This window comes from Triticum urartu, chromosome 3, assembly GCF_003073215.2.
Source record: "Triticum urartu cultivar G1812 chromosome 3, Tu2.1, whole genome shotgun sequence".
In the NCBI taxonomy this organism is placed as follows: Eukaryota; Viridiplantae; Streptophyta; class Magnoliopsida; order Poales; family Poaceae; genus Triticum; species Triticum urartu.
This window is the reverse complement of record NC_053024.1, coordinates 578,427,420-578,439,102: the sequence shown is the minus strand read 5'-3', so window position 1 is coordinate 578,439,102 and position 11,683 is coordinate 578,427,420.

Genomic DNA, 11,683 nt, shown 5'->3' with positions numbered 1-11,683 from the left:
ATTAGACCAAATAGAAGTACCGTGCTAAACTTTGGAATTATTCCGGGCTTGTTTCGCCCTTTTTATACATTAATTGAGTTTTTGGACATTTAATGTGCATAATTCAAATTTGAACTATAAGCACATGCTCCAGTGCACCAAAGTTGTTTGAAAAATCACATGTGTGTCCTTGGGTGAATTTCTAGGTCCCATGCAAGAGATGGGAGTGAAATTCAAACATCTGGGCGTCGTGGCTTGACCGGAAAGATTGAGAAACTTGGTTTTTTAATTCCTGTAATTCCAAAACACGCCTGAAAATCATGAAACTTGGCACGGTGTCATGACATGGCACCAACATGCTGTGGTAATATTTTTGGCCGAATTGGGACAAGCTTTGGTGTAAGCTTCTTGCAAACCGGAGCTTCCCACAAGAAGGCTCGTCGTTCCGAGAGGGAACGTGTCACCTCCGTGTGTGAAACGACATACGTACACTGCCTTCTCCTACCTTATTTTGTTTACATAGATAGATTAGACCAAATAGAAGTACCGTGCTAAACTTTGGAATTATTCCGGGCTTGTTTCGCCCTTTTTATACATTAATTGAGTTTTTGGACATTTAATGTGCATAATTCAAATTTGAACTATAAGCACATGCTCCAGTGCACCAAAGTTGTTTGAAAAATCACATGTGTGTCCTTGGGTGAATTTCTAGGTCCCATGCAAGAGATGGGAGTGAAATTCAAACATCTGGGCGTCGTGGCTCGGCTGGAAAGATTGAGAAACTTGGTTTTTTAATTCTTGTAATTCCAAAACACGCTGAAAATCATGAAACTTGGCATGGTGTCATGACATGGCACAAACATGCCGCGGCAATATTTTTGGCCAAATTGGGACAAGCTTGGGTGTAAACTTCTTGCAAACTAGAGCTTTCCCTCAAGAAGGCTCGTGGTTCCGAGAGGGAATGTGTCACCTCCGTGTGCGAAACGACATACATACACTGTCTTCTCCCGCCTTATTTTTTTACACAGCCAGATTAGACCAAATAGAAGTACCATGCTAAATTTTGGAATTATTCTAGGTTCGTTTGACCTTTTTATACATTAATTGAGTTTTTGGGCATTTAATGTGCATAATTCAAATTTGAACTACAAGCACATGCTCCAGTGCACCAAAGTTGTTTGAAAAATCACATGTGTGTCCTTGGGTGAATTTCTAGGTCCCATGCAAGAGATGGGAGTGAAATTTAAACATCTGGGCGTCGTGGCTCGGCCGGAAAGATTGAGAAACTTGGTTTTTAAATTCCTGTAATTCCAAAACACGCCTGGAAATCATGAAATTGGCATGGTCTCATGACATGGCACCAACATGTTGTGGTAATTTTTCTGTCCGATTTGTGAAGGCCCACACATTAACAATCAAGAAAGTCATTTTGGAACAAGTGTTGTCATGTTACAAATCAAAAACACAAGTATTATTGAAACCGTGGGCGTTCGACTTACCAATTACATGCAACCACGCGTCCCCTTTTTTTATTGGCTAGGAGGTGACGTGCGGGGTAGCTATTTGAGTACGGGAGGCGTGCGATCAGACCCCTGCACGTGCTCATCGGGAGGAGAGCCCTTTGACTGCTGCCCGCTGCGCACCTCCCTCCCAACGCCTCCATTAATGGCGCCCGAGCACCTGTTCTACGGCGTGGCTATATGTCTCACTGGACTGAGATTTAAGAGAGAAAAATGATAATCTGAAAAGAAAGTTTTGCACGGATCTTGATGTAAGATCCGATGGACCTATATAGCATCGACTGCGACTTATAGCAAGCATGATGGATATAAGGACGATGACAGTGGATAATAATTATCTTACATATTTAGAAACATAATAAAAAAAGCCACATGCGGCAACGCCCAAAATACACAAGGGCAAAAGAAGAAGGAAGACAACGATCTGGCTCGCTGATTCTACTTTCTTGATGCGTTGCTGCAGGCCGCATGAACTAGTCTCCATGGCGAGCAGTGACGAGCACTTTCTTGTCCTCAAGATGCTGCTTGACAGCATCCTCGAATTCCTCCACCAGCCTTCTGCGCTCGATGCGCAGCTTGTTATTCTTGTCCATAAGTTTCTCGACGATGACACCGGTCCTCTTCAACAAGGTAGTGGTCTGTGTCGGTGTCAAAACCAGTGGATCTTGGGTAGGCGGTCCCGAACTGTGCGTCTAAGGTCGATGGTAACATTAGACAAGGGACACGATGTTTACCCAGGTTCGGGCCCTCTCTATGGAGGTAATACCCTACGTCCTGCTTGATTAATATTGATGAATATGAGTATTACAAGAGTTGATCTACCTCGAGATGGTAGTGGCTAAACCCTAGAGGTCTAGCTTGTATGGCTATGATCATGAGTCTCCTATCCGGACTAAGTCCTGCGGTTTATATAGACACTGGGAGGATCTAGGGTTACACAAGGTCAGTTATAAAGAAGGGAATCTACATATCTAGTGGCCAAGCTTGCCTTCCACGCCAAGGAGAGTCCCATCCGAACACGGGTGCAGTCTTCAGTCTTCGTATCTTCACAGCCCATCAGTCCGGGCCATGGCTAACAGGCCGGACGCCCGAGGACCCCTTAGCCCAGGACTCCCTCAGTAGCCCCTGAACCTGGCTTCAATGACATGGTATCTGACGCGTAGTGCTATCTTCGGCATTGCAAGGCGGGTTCCTCCTTCCGAACTCCAAAATAGTCTTCGGACGAATTGATCGTGTTCGGATCTGTAACACACAACCATAGAGAGTATAGTATTCTACGAATCCAATCTGCTGATAACTTCTAGTAATGTGACGTCACGCTTCTCGGTCATTATTTCAAACCATTTCCCATCCTGCTGTTCCACGTTTCGGGTGTGGTTGTCATTGACACGTCTTGTCGAAGCAGAGATCATGTCCCCTAATTGTGGGATTTTCATTAATATGAGCATGGGTAACCCAACCGTCCTGCGGGAAAGATTCCTTAGGAATAGGCATGCTCTTAGGCTTAGGAGGAGGCGTCCAACACCCGCTGCCTTTATAAAGTAACCAAGGGCCCTCTTTTATGCCAAACCTCTCCTCAGTCTTCCCGACCTCGAGTTCTAGCACCCAAGGTTCGACTTCATTGTTTCAAGCCTCCCATCATGTCCGGACCCAGCTCCCAAGGCCGATGGGTGGCTTCCTTCGTTGCAGAGGAGGATATCGCAAAGCTTCGGGCAGCCCGATATTTGACCGCGGAGGTCCACCACAGGCTTCCTGCTCAAGGACAGGTTATTCCGACCCCCAGATCTGGCAAGAGGGTCGTATTCATCACCCACTTCCTCCGGGGGCTAGGGTTTGCTCTTCACCCCTTTGTCCAGGGGCTAATGTTTTATTACCGACTAGATTTTCATGACCTAGCCCCGGACTCTATTCTGCACATCTCGGCGTTTATCATTACATGCGAGGCCTTCCTCCGAATCCCCCCACACTTCGGCTTATGGCTCAAGACCTTCAGTGTGAAGCCGAAGGTAGTCGACGGGGAACAGGCGGCGTGTGGCGGTGCTACGATCAGCCAACTCACCAGCACTCCTTGGCTAAAAGGTTCTTTTACCAAAACTTCCAATCAATGGCAGCGGGAGTGGTTTTACATTACGGAGCCCCGCAACACCAAGTGGGTAGCTGCACCCACATTTTGTCCTGGCCCACCATTACAGCTTGCATCATGGGTCAACAAGGGGCTGGACTGGGGATCAGTTGACTAAGTGCAAACTTTACAAAGCTGCATCCAAACCCTCCTTGAGAGAGACATCGATCTTGTCAACGTGATCCAAGTGATGTTAGTTCGCCGAATCCTTCCTTGCCAGCATAGGTCTCGCTGCATGTGGGAGTTTAATCCAGAAGTACCACAAACCCTCCAACAATTCTTCGGCACCACACACAAAGGGATGTGGAAGTTATTTTTCGGGAAGCGGAAACATTGGACGGACACCACCGAAGATGCTGGCCTTAACTGCAACCGTCTAGATACCCCGGTAAGCACTTGGATCCCAAACACTTTGTAATTATGCATACCATAATATGGCACTGAGCAAGCTATCTTCTTCCAGGGCTGGACAAAGAATCCGAAACTAATTATGTGTTCGACCCCTCTGCCTGAGGGCCTAGTGAATCCTGTTCTAATAAGGATGCTGGCCCTGGCACCATACCAGATGCTTGTGAAGGAGGGCGAGGAGGAGAGTGAGAGGACCAAAGATGGCCCCTATTCCAAGGGTGCATCGAACATTGTGTCCGGAGGAATCAAAGTCCCCTCGTCCAAACACAAAAGTGAAGGGGGCACTGTCTCCTTTCCTCCTAGGAAGAGAAGGGCCGCCTCCGAAGATCGGGAGAAGCAGACACCTAAGCGAGGCAAGATGCCTCAGGTGGCTAGCTCGGGCTTGGAGGACGTTGAAACGCAGTCTCATGACGAGGACAAGCCTCAGGACAAATCGTAAGTGAATCAAGGTTGTTTTAAACGTGTCCCATTCCTTTCTTATAATGCCTGGAATATTATTTTTTTGTTTTTTCAGCTCAGCACACAGTCTTCCTCAACAATCCTCTTCCTCGGGGGACCTTCTCCCAGAGATGATGGAAAGCGAGACACCCCCACCAGCCTCTCCGTCCAATAGGGCGGACGACTTAGAGGTGTCGTCATGGAGGGTCTCTCCCGACCAACAAGTGGTGCAAGGGATGATGAAGACATTACCCAAAGGTGATACTTCGGTGGCCCAGGGTCCGGGGAACAACAATGAGGGCCCCGGATAATCCGATATACAGCCGATTCGTATGAATGGATCCCTTCAAAGGGTGGCAGTACTCCTACAGCAGCCTCCGGAGACCCAGAGGCGCCGGATATCTTGACGAACATGCTGCGACAGGCATCCGTTGATACGTCTCCAATGTATCTATAATTGTTGATTTTCCATGCTATATTATATTCTGTTTTGGACATTATTGGGCTTTATTATACACTTTTATAATTTTTTTGGGACTAACCTATTAACCGGAGGCCCAGCCCAGAATTGCTGTTTTTTTGCCTATTTTAGGGTTTTGCAGAAAAAGAATATCAAACGGAGTCCAAACGGAATGAAACCTTCGGGAACGTGATTTTCGGAACGAACATGATCCAGAGGACTTGGACCCTACGTCAAGACATCAACCAGGAGGCCACGAGGTAGGGGGGCGCACCTATCCCCTGGGCGCGCCCTCCACCCTCGTGGGCCCCCTGTTGCTCCACCGACGTACTCCTTCCTCCTATATATACCTACGTACCCCCAAACTACCAGATACGGAGCCAAAACCCTAATTCCACCGCCGTAACTTTCTGTATCCATGAGATCCCATCTTGGGGTCTGTTCTGGAGCTCCGCCGAAGGGGGCATAGATCACGGAGGGCTTCTACATCAACACCATAGACCTTCCGATGAAGTGTGAGTAGTTTACCTCACACCTATGGGTCCATAGTTATTAGCTAGATGACTTCTTCGCTCTTTTTGGATCTCAATACAAAGTTCTCCCCCTCTCTTGTGGAGATCTATTCGATGTAATCTTCTTTTGCAGTGTGTTTGCTGAGACCGATGAATTGTGGGTTTATGATCAAGTTTATCTATGAACAATATTTGAATCTTCTCTGAATTCTTTTATGTATGATTGGTTATATTTGCAAGTCTCTTCGAATTATTAGTTTGGTTTGGCCTACTAGATTGATCTTTCTTGCAATGGGAGAAGTGCTTAGCTTTGGGTTCAATCTTGTGGTGTCCTTTCCCAGTGACAGTAGGGGCAGCAAGGCACATATTGTATTGTTGCCATCGAGGATAACAAGATGGGGTTTATTTCATATTGCATGAGTTTATCCCTCTACATCATGTCATCTTGCTTAAAGTGTTACTCTGTTCTCTTGAACTTAATACTCTAGATGCATGCTGGATAGCGGTCGATGTATGGAGTAATAGTAGTAGATGCAGGCAGAAGTCGATCTACTTGTCTCGGGCGTGATGCCTATATGCATGATCATACCTAGATATTCTCATAATTATGCTCAATTCTGTCAATTGCTCAACAGTAATTTGTTTACCCGCCATGAATACTTATGCTCTCGAGAGAAGCCACTAGTGAAACATATGGCCCCGGGGTCTATCTTCCATCATATAAATCTTCCGATACTTAGTTATTTTTATTGCCTTTTATTTTACTTTGCATCTTTATCATAAAAATACCAAAAATATTATCTTATCATATCTATCAGATCTCACTCTCGTAAGTGACCGTGTAGGGATTGACAACCCCTTATCGCGTTGGTTGCGAGGATTTATTTGTTTGTATAGGTACGAGGGACTGGTGCGTGGCCTCCTACTGGATTGATAGCTTGGTTCTCAAAAACTAAGGGAAATACTTACGCTACTTTGCTGCACCACCCTTTCCTCTTCAAGGGAAAACCAACGCAAGTGCTCTAGAGGTAGCAAGAAGGATTTCTGGCGCCATTGCCGGGGAGGGCTACGCAAAAGTCAACATACCAAGTACCCATCACAACCCTTATCTCCCGCATTACATTTTTTGCCATTTGCCTCTCATTTTCCTCTCCCCCACTTCACCCTTGCCGTTTTATTCACCCCCCCTCTCTCTATCCTCCCTCTCTTTCTCTATTTGCCCGTTTCTTGTTTGCTCGTGTGTCGGATTGCTTGCTTGTCGTTATGGCTAGTCCCATATCTTCCCCTTTGTCTCCCGAGTTTGAGGTTCTTCACTTCAAACAAAGACAAGGAGAAAACTTAAAAGATGCTTGGTTTAGAATGATGGGGTTTTATCGTAATTGCACCCTAGAGGTGAATTTTAGAATTCTTCTTTGCAACTTTTATGTTGGATTAAATTTATCTCATAGACAAGTTTTGGATTGTGTTGCCAAAGGCAATTTTATTGAAATTGATCCCAGTATTGCACATGAAATTATAGAGGGTATAGTGGGAACACTACCCCAACAAAAGGGGCATCATCATACCCAAGAAGAAACGCAAATTTTCGAGAAAATTTACGAAGTAACCAAGATCTTACAAAAATCTCTTGAACCTCTTAAGAGTGTTAGCGGGAATCTCCACCGCATGTATATGTTGATTACCCTTTGGAATGAGCATTTGGATTCTTTAGATCTCAAAATTTCCGAATATGAGTGTAAACGTAAGGAACCTCCCGGATTCGAGCATAACTCCGCAAAAAAAACCAAGATAATATCACCTAGATCTATCCTTGCTTTTTATGCCTAGCTAGGGGCGTTAAACGATAGCGCTTGTTGGGAGGCAACCCAATTTTATTTTTATTCCTTGCATTTTGCTCCTGTTTAGTAATAAATAATTTATATAGCCTCTGTTTTGGTTGTGTTTTTTGTGTTTAATTAGTGTTTGTGCCAAGTAGACCGTTGGGAAGACTTGGGGAAAGCCTTGTTAATCTTGCTGTAAAAAACAGAAACTTTAGCGCTCACAAGAACTGCTGCCATTTTTATTTGGAAAGTGATATTTAGTTGATTATTTTTGCAGATGATTAATAGATAAATTCATCACGTCCAGATATTTATTTTAGAATTTTTGGGGTTCCAGATCTTGCGTTAGCTACATATTACTACAGACTGTTCTGTTTTTGACAGATTCTGTTTTTCGTGTGCTGTTTGCTTATTTTGATTAATCTATGGCTAGTAAAATAGTTTATAAACCATAGAGAAGTTGGAATACAGTAGGTTCAACAACAATATAAATAAATAATGAGTTCATTACAGTACCTTGAAGTGGTATTCTGTTTTCTTTCGCTAACGGAGCTCACGAGATTTTCTACTTTAAGTTTTGTGTTGTGAAGTTTTCAAGATTTGGGTAAAGATTTGATGGATTATGGAACAAGGAGTGGCAAGAGACTAAGCTTGGGGATGCCCATGGCACCCCCAAGATAATCTAAGGACACCTAAAAGCCAAAGCTTGGGGATGCCCCGGAAGGCATCCCCTCTTTCGTCTACTTCTATCGGTAACTTTACTTGGAACTATATTTTTATTTATCACATGATATGTGTTTTGCTTGGAGCGTCTTGTATTATTTGAGTCTTTATTTGTTAGTTTTCCACAATCGTCCTTTCTGCACAAACCTTTTTGAGAGAGACACACATGATTGTGAAATTATTAGAATACTCTATGTGCTTCACTTATATCTTTTGAGTTATATAGTTTTTGATCTAGTGCTTCACTTATATTGTTTAGAGCACGTCGGTGGATTTGTTTTATAGAAACAATTGTTCTCTCATTCTTCACTTATATTATTTTGAGAGTCCTACAAAACAACATGGTAATTTGCTTTAATTATTTGAGGCATTCAAGATTAAATAAATAAAAAATTTCTTATGAGTGTGTTGAATACTATGAGAAGTTTGAAACTTGATAATTTTTTTGAGATATGGAGATGGTGATATTAGAGTCGTGCTAGTTGAGTAGTTGTGAATTTGAGAAATGCTTGTGTTGAAGTTTGTGATTCCCGTAGCATGCACGTATGGTGAACCGTTATGTTAAGAAGTCGGAGCATGATGTATTTATTGATTGTCCTACTTATGAGTGGCGGTCGGGCACGAGCGATGGTCTTTTCCTACCAATCTATCCTCCTAGGAGTATGCGCGTAGTACTTTGCTTCGATAACTAATAGATTTTTGCAATAAGTATGTGAGTTCTTTATGACTAATGTTGAGTCCATGGATTATACGCACTCTCACCCTTCCACCATTGCTAGCCTCTCTAATACCATGCACCTTTCGCCGGTATCATACACCCACCATATACCTTCCTCAAAATAGCCACCATACCTACCTATCATGGCATTTCCATAGCCATTCCGAGATATATTGCCATGCAACTTTCCACTGTTTCGTTTATCATGACACGCTCCATCATTGGCATATTGCTTTGCATGATCATGTACTCTACATTTTAGTTGTGGCAAAGCCACCGTTCATAATTCTTTCATATAAGTCACTCATGCATCATTGCTATCCCGGTACACCGCCGGAGGCATTCATATAGAGTCATACTTTGTTCTAGTGTCGAGTTGTAATCATTGAGTTGTAAATAAATAGAAGTGTGATGATCATCATTCATAGAGTATTTTCCCAAATAAAAAAAGGCCAAAGAAAAAAAAGAAGGCCCAAAAAAATATAAAAATAAAAAGGGGCAATACTACTATCCTTTTTTCCACACTTGTGCTAAAGTAGCACCATGATCTTCATAATAGAGAGTCTCCTATGTTATCACTTTCATATACTAGTGGGAATTTTTCATTATAGAACTTGGCTTGTATATTCCAACGATGGGCTTCCTCAAAATGCCCTAGGTTTTCGTGAGAAAGCAAGTTCGATGCACACCCACTTAGTTTCTTTTTGTTGAGCTTTCATATATTTATAGCTCTAGTGCATCCATTGCATGGCAATCCCTAGTCACTCACATTGATATCTATTGATGGGCATCTCCATAGCCCGTTGATATGCCTAGTTGATGTCAGACTATCTTCTCCCTTTTTGTCTTCTCCACAACCACCATTCTATTCCACCTATAGTGCTATGTCCATGGCTCACGCTCATGTATTGCGTGAAGATTGAAAAAGTTTGAGAACATTAAAAGTATGAAACAATTGCTTGGCTTGTCATCAGGGTTGTGCATGATTTGAATACTTTATGTGGTGAAGATGGAGCATAGCCAGACTATATGATTTTGTAGGGATAACTTTCTTTGGCCATGTTATTTTGAAGAGACATAAATGCTTAGTTAGTATGCTTGAAGTATTATTATTTCTATGTCAATATTAAACTTTTGTCTTGAATCTTTCGGATCTGAATATTCAAACCACAATTAAGAGAATTACATTGAAATTATGCCAAGTAGAATTCCACATCAAAAATTCTGCTTTTATCATTTTCCTACTCGAGGACGAGCAGGAATTAAGCTTGGGGATGCTTGATACGTCTCCAACATATCTATAATTTTTTATTGTTCCATGCTATATTATATTATGTTTTGGACATTATTGGGCTTTATTATACACTTTTATATTATTTTTGGGACTAACCTATTAACCGGAGGCCCAGCCCAGAATTCCTGTTTTTTTGCCTATTTTAGGGTTTCGCAGAAAAAGAATATCAAACGGAGTCCAAACGGAATGAAACCTAAGGGAACGTGATTTTCGGAATGAACATGATCCAGAGGACTTGGACCCTACGTCAAGACATCAACCAGGAGGCCACGAGGTAGGGGGCGCGCCTACTCCCCCTGGGCACGCCCTCCACCCTCGTGGGCCCCATGTTGCTCCACCGACATACTCCTTCCTCGTATATATACCTACGTACCCCCAAACTACCATATACGGAGCCAAAACCCTAATTCCACCGCCATAACTTTCTGTATCCACGAGATCCCATCTTGGGGCCTGTTCCGGAGCTCCGCCGGAGGGGGCATAGATCACGGAGGGCTTCTACATCAACACCATAGCCCTTCCTATGAAGTGTGAGTAGTTTACCTCAAACCTATGGGTCCATAGTTATTAGCTAGATGGCTTCTTCTCTCTTTTTGGATCTCAATACAAAGTTCTCCCCCTCTTTTATGGAGATCTATTCGATGTAATATTCTTTTGCGTTGTGTTTGTTGAGAACGATGAATTGTGGGTTTATGATCAAGTTTATCTATGAACAATATTTGAATCTTCTCTGAATTCTTTTATGTATGATTGGTTATCTTTGCAAGTCTCTTTGAATTATCAGTTTGGTTTGGCCTACTAGATTGATCTTTCTTGCAATGGGAGAAGTGCTTAGCTTTGGGTTTAATCTTGCGGTGTCCTTTCCCAGTGACAGTAGGGGCAGCAAGGCACATATTGTATTGTTGCCATCGAGGATAACAAGATGGGGTTTATTTCATATTGCATGAGTGTATCCCTCTACATCATGTCATCTTGCTTAAAGCGTTACTCTGTTCTCTTGAACTTAATACTCTAGATGCATGCTGGATAGCGGTCGATGTGTGGAGTAATAGTAGTAGATGCAGGCAGGAGTCGGTCTACTTGTCTCGGACGTGATGCCTATATACATGATCATACCTAGATATTCTCATAATTATGCTCAATTCTGTCAATTGCTCAACAGTAATTTGTTTACCCACCGTGAATACTTATGCTCTCGAGAGAAGCCACTAGTGAAACCTATGGCCCCCGGGTTTATCTTCCATCATATTAATCTTCCAATACTTAGTTATTTTTATTGCCTTTTATTTTACTTTGCATCTTTATCATAAAAATACCAAAAATATTATCTTATCATATCTATCAGATCTCACGCTCGCAAGTGACCATGTAGGGATTGACAACCCCTTATCGCGTTGGTTGCGAGGATTTATTTGTTTGTGTAGGTACATGGGACTCGTGCGTGGCCTCCTACTGTATTGATACCTTGGTTCTCAAAAACTGAGGGAAATACTTACGCTACTTTGCTGCACCACCCTTTCCTCTTCAAGGGAAAACCAATGCAAGTGCTCAAGACGTAGCATCCGTCTCAGAGGAACATCGTACCTTAATGGGCACGGTGGTTGAAAAGGTCCAGTCCGCGAAGAGCGGATTGGATGAGGCCTTTGCGGGCCTACTAAGAGGCTTCGAGGTTTGTACTGTAATATGTGC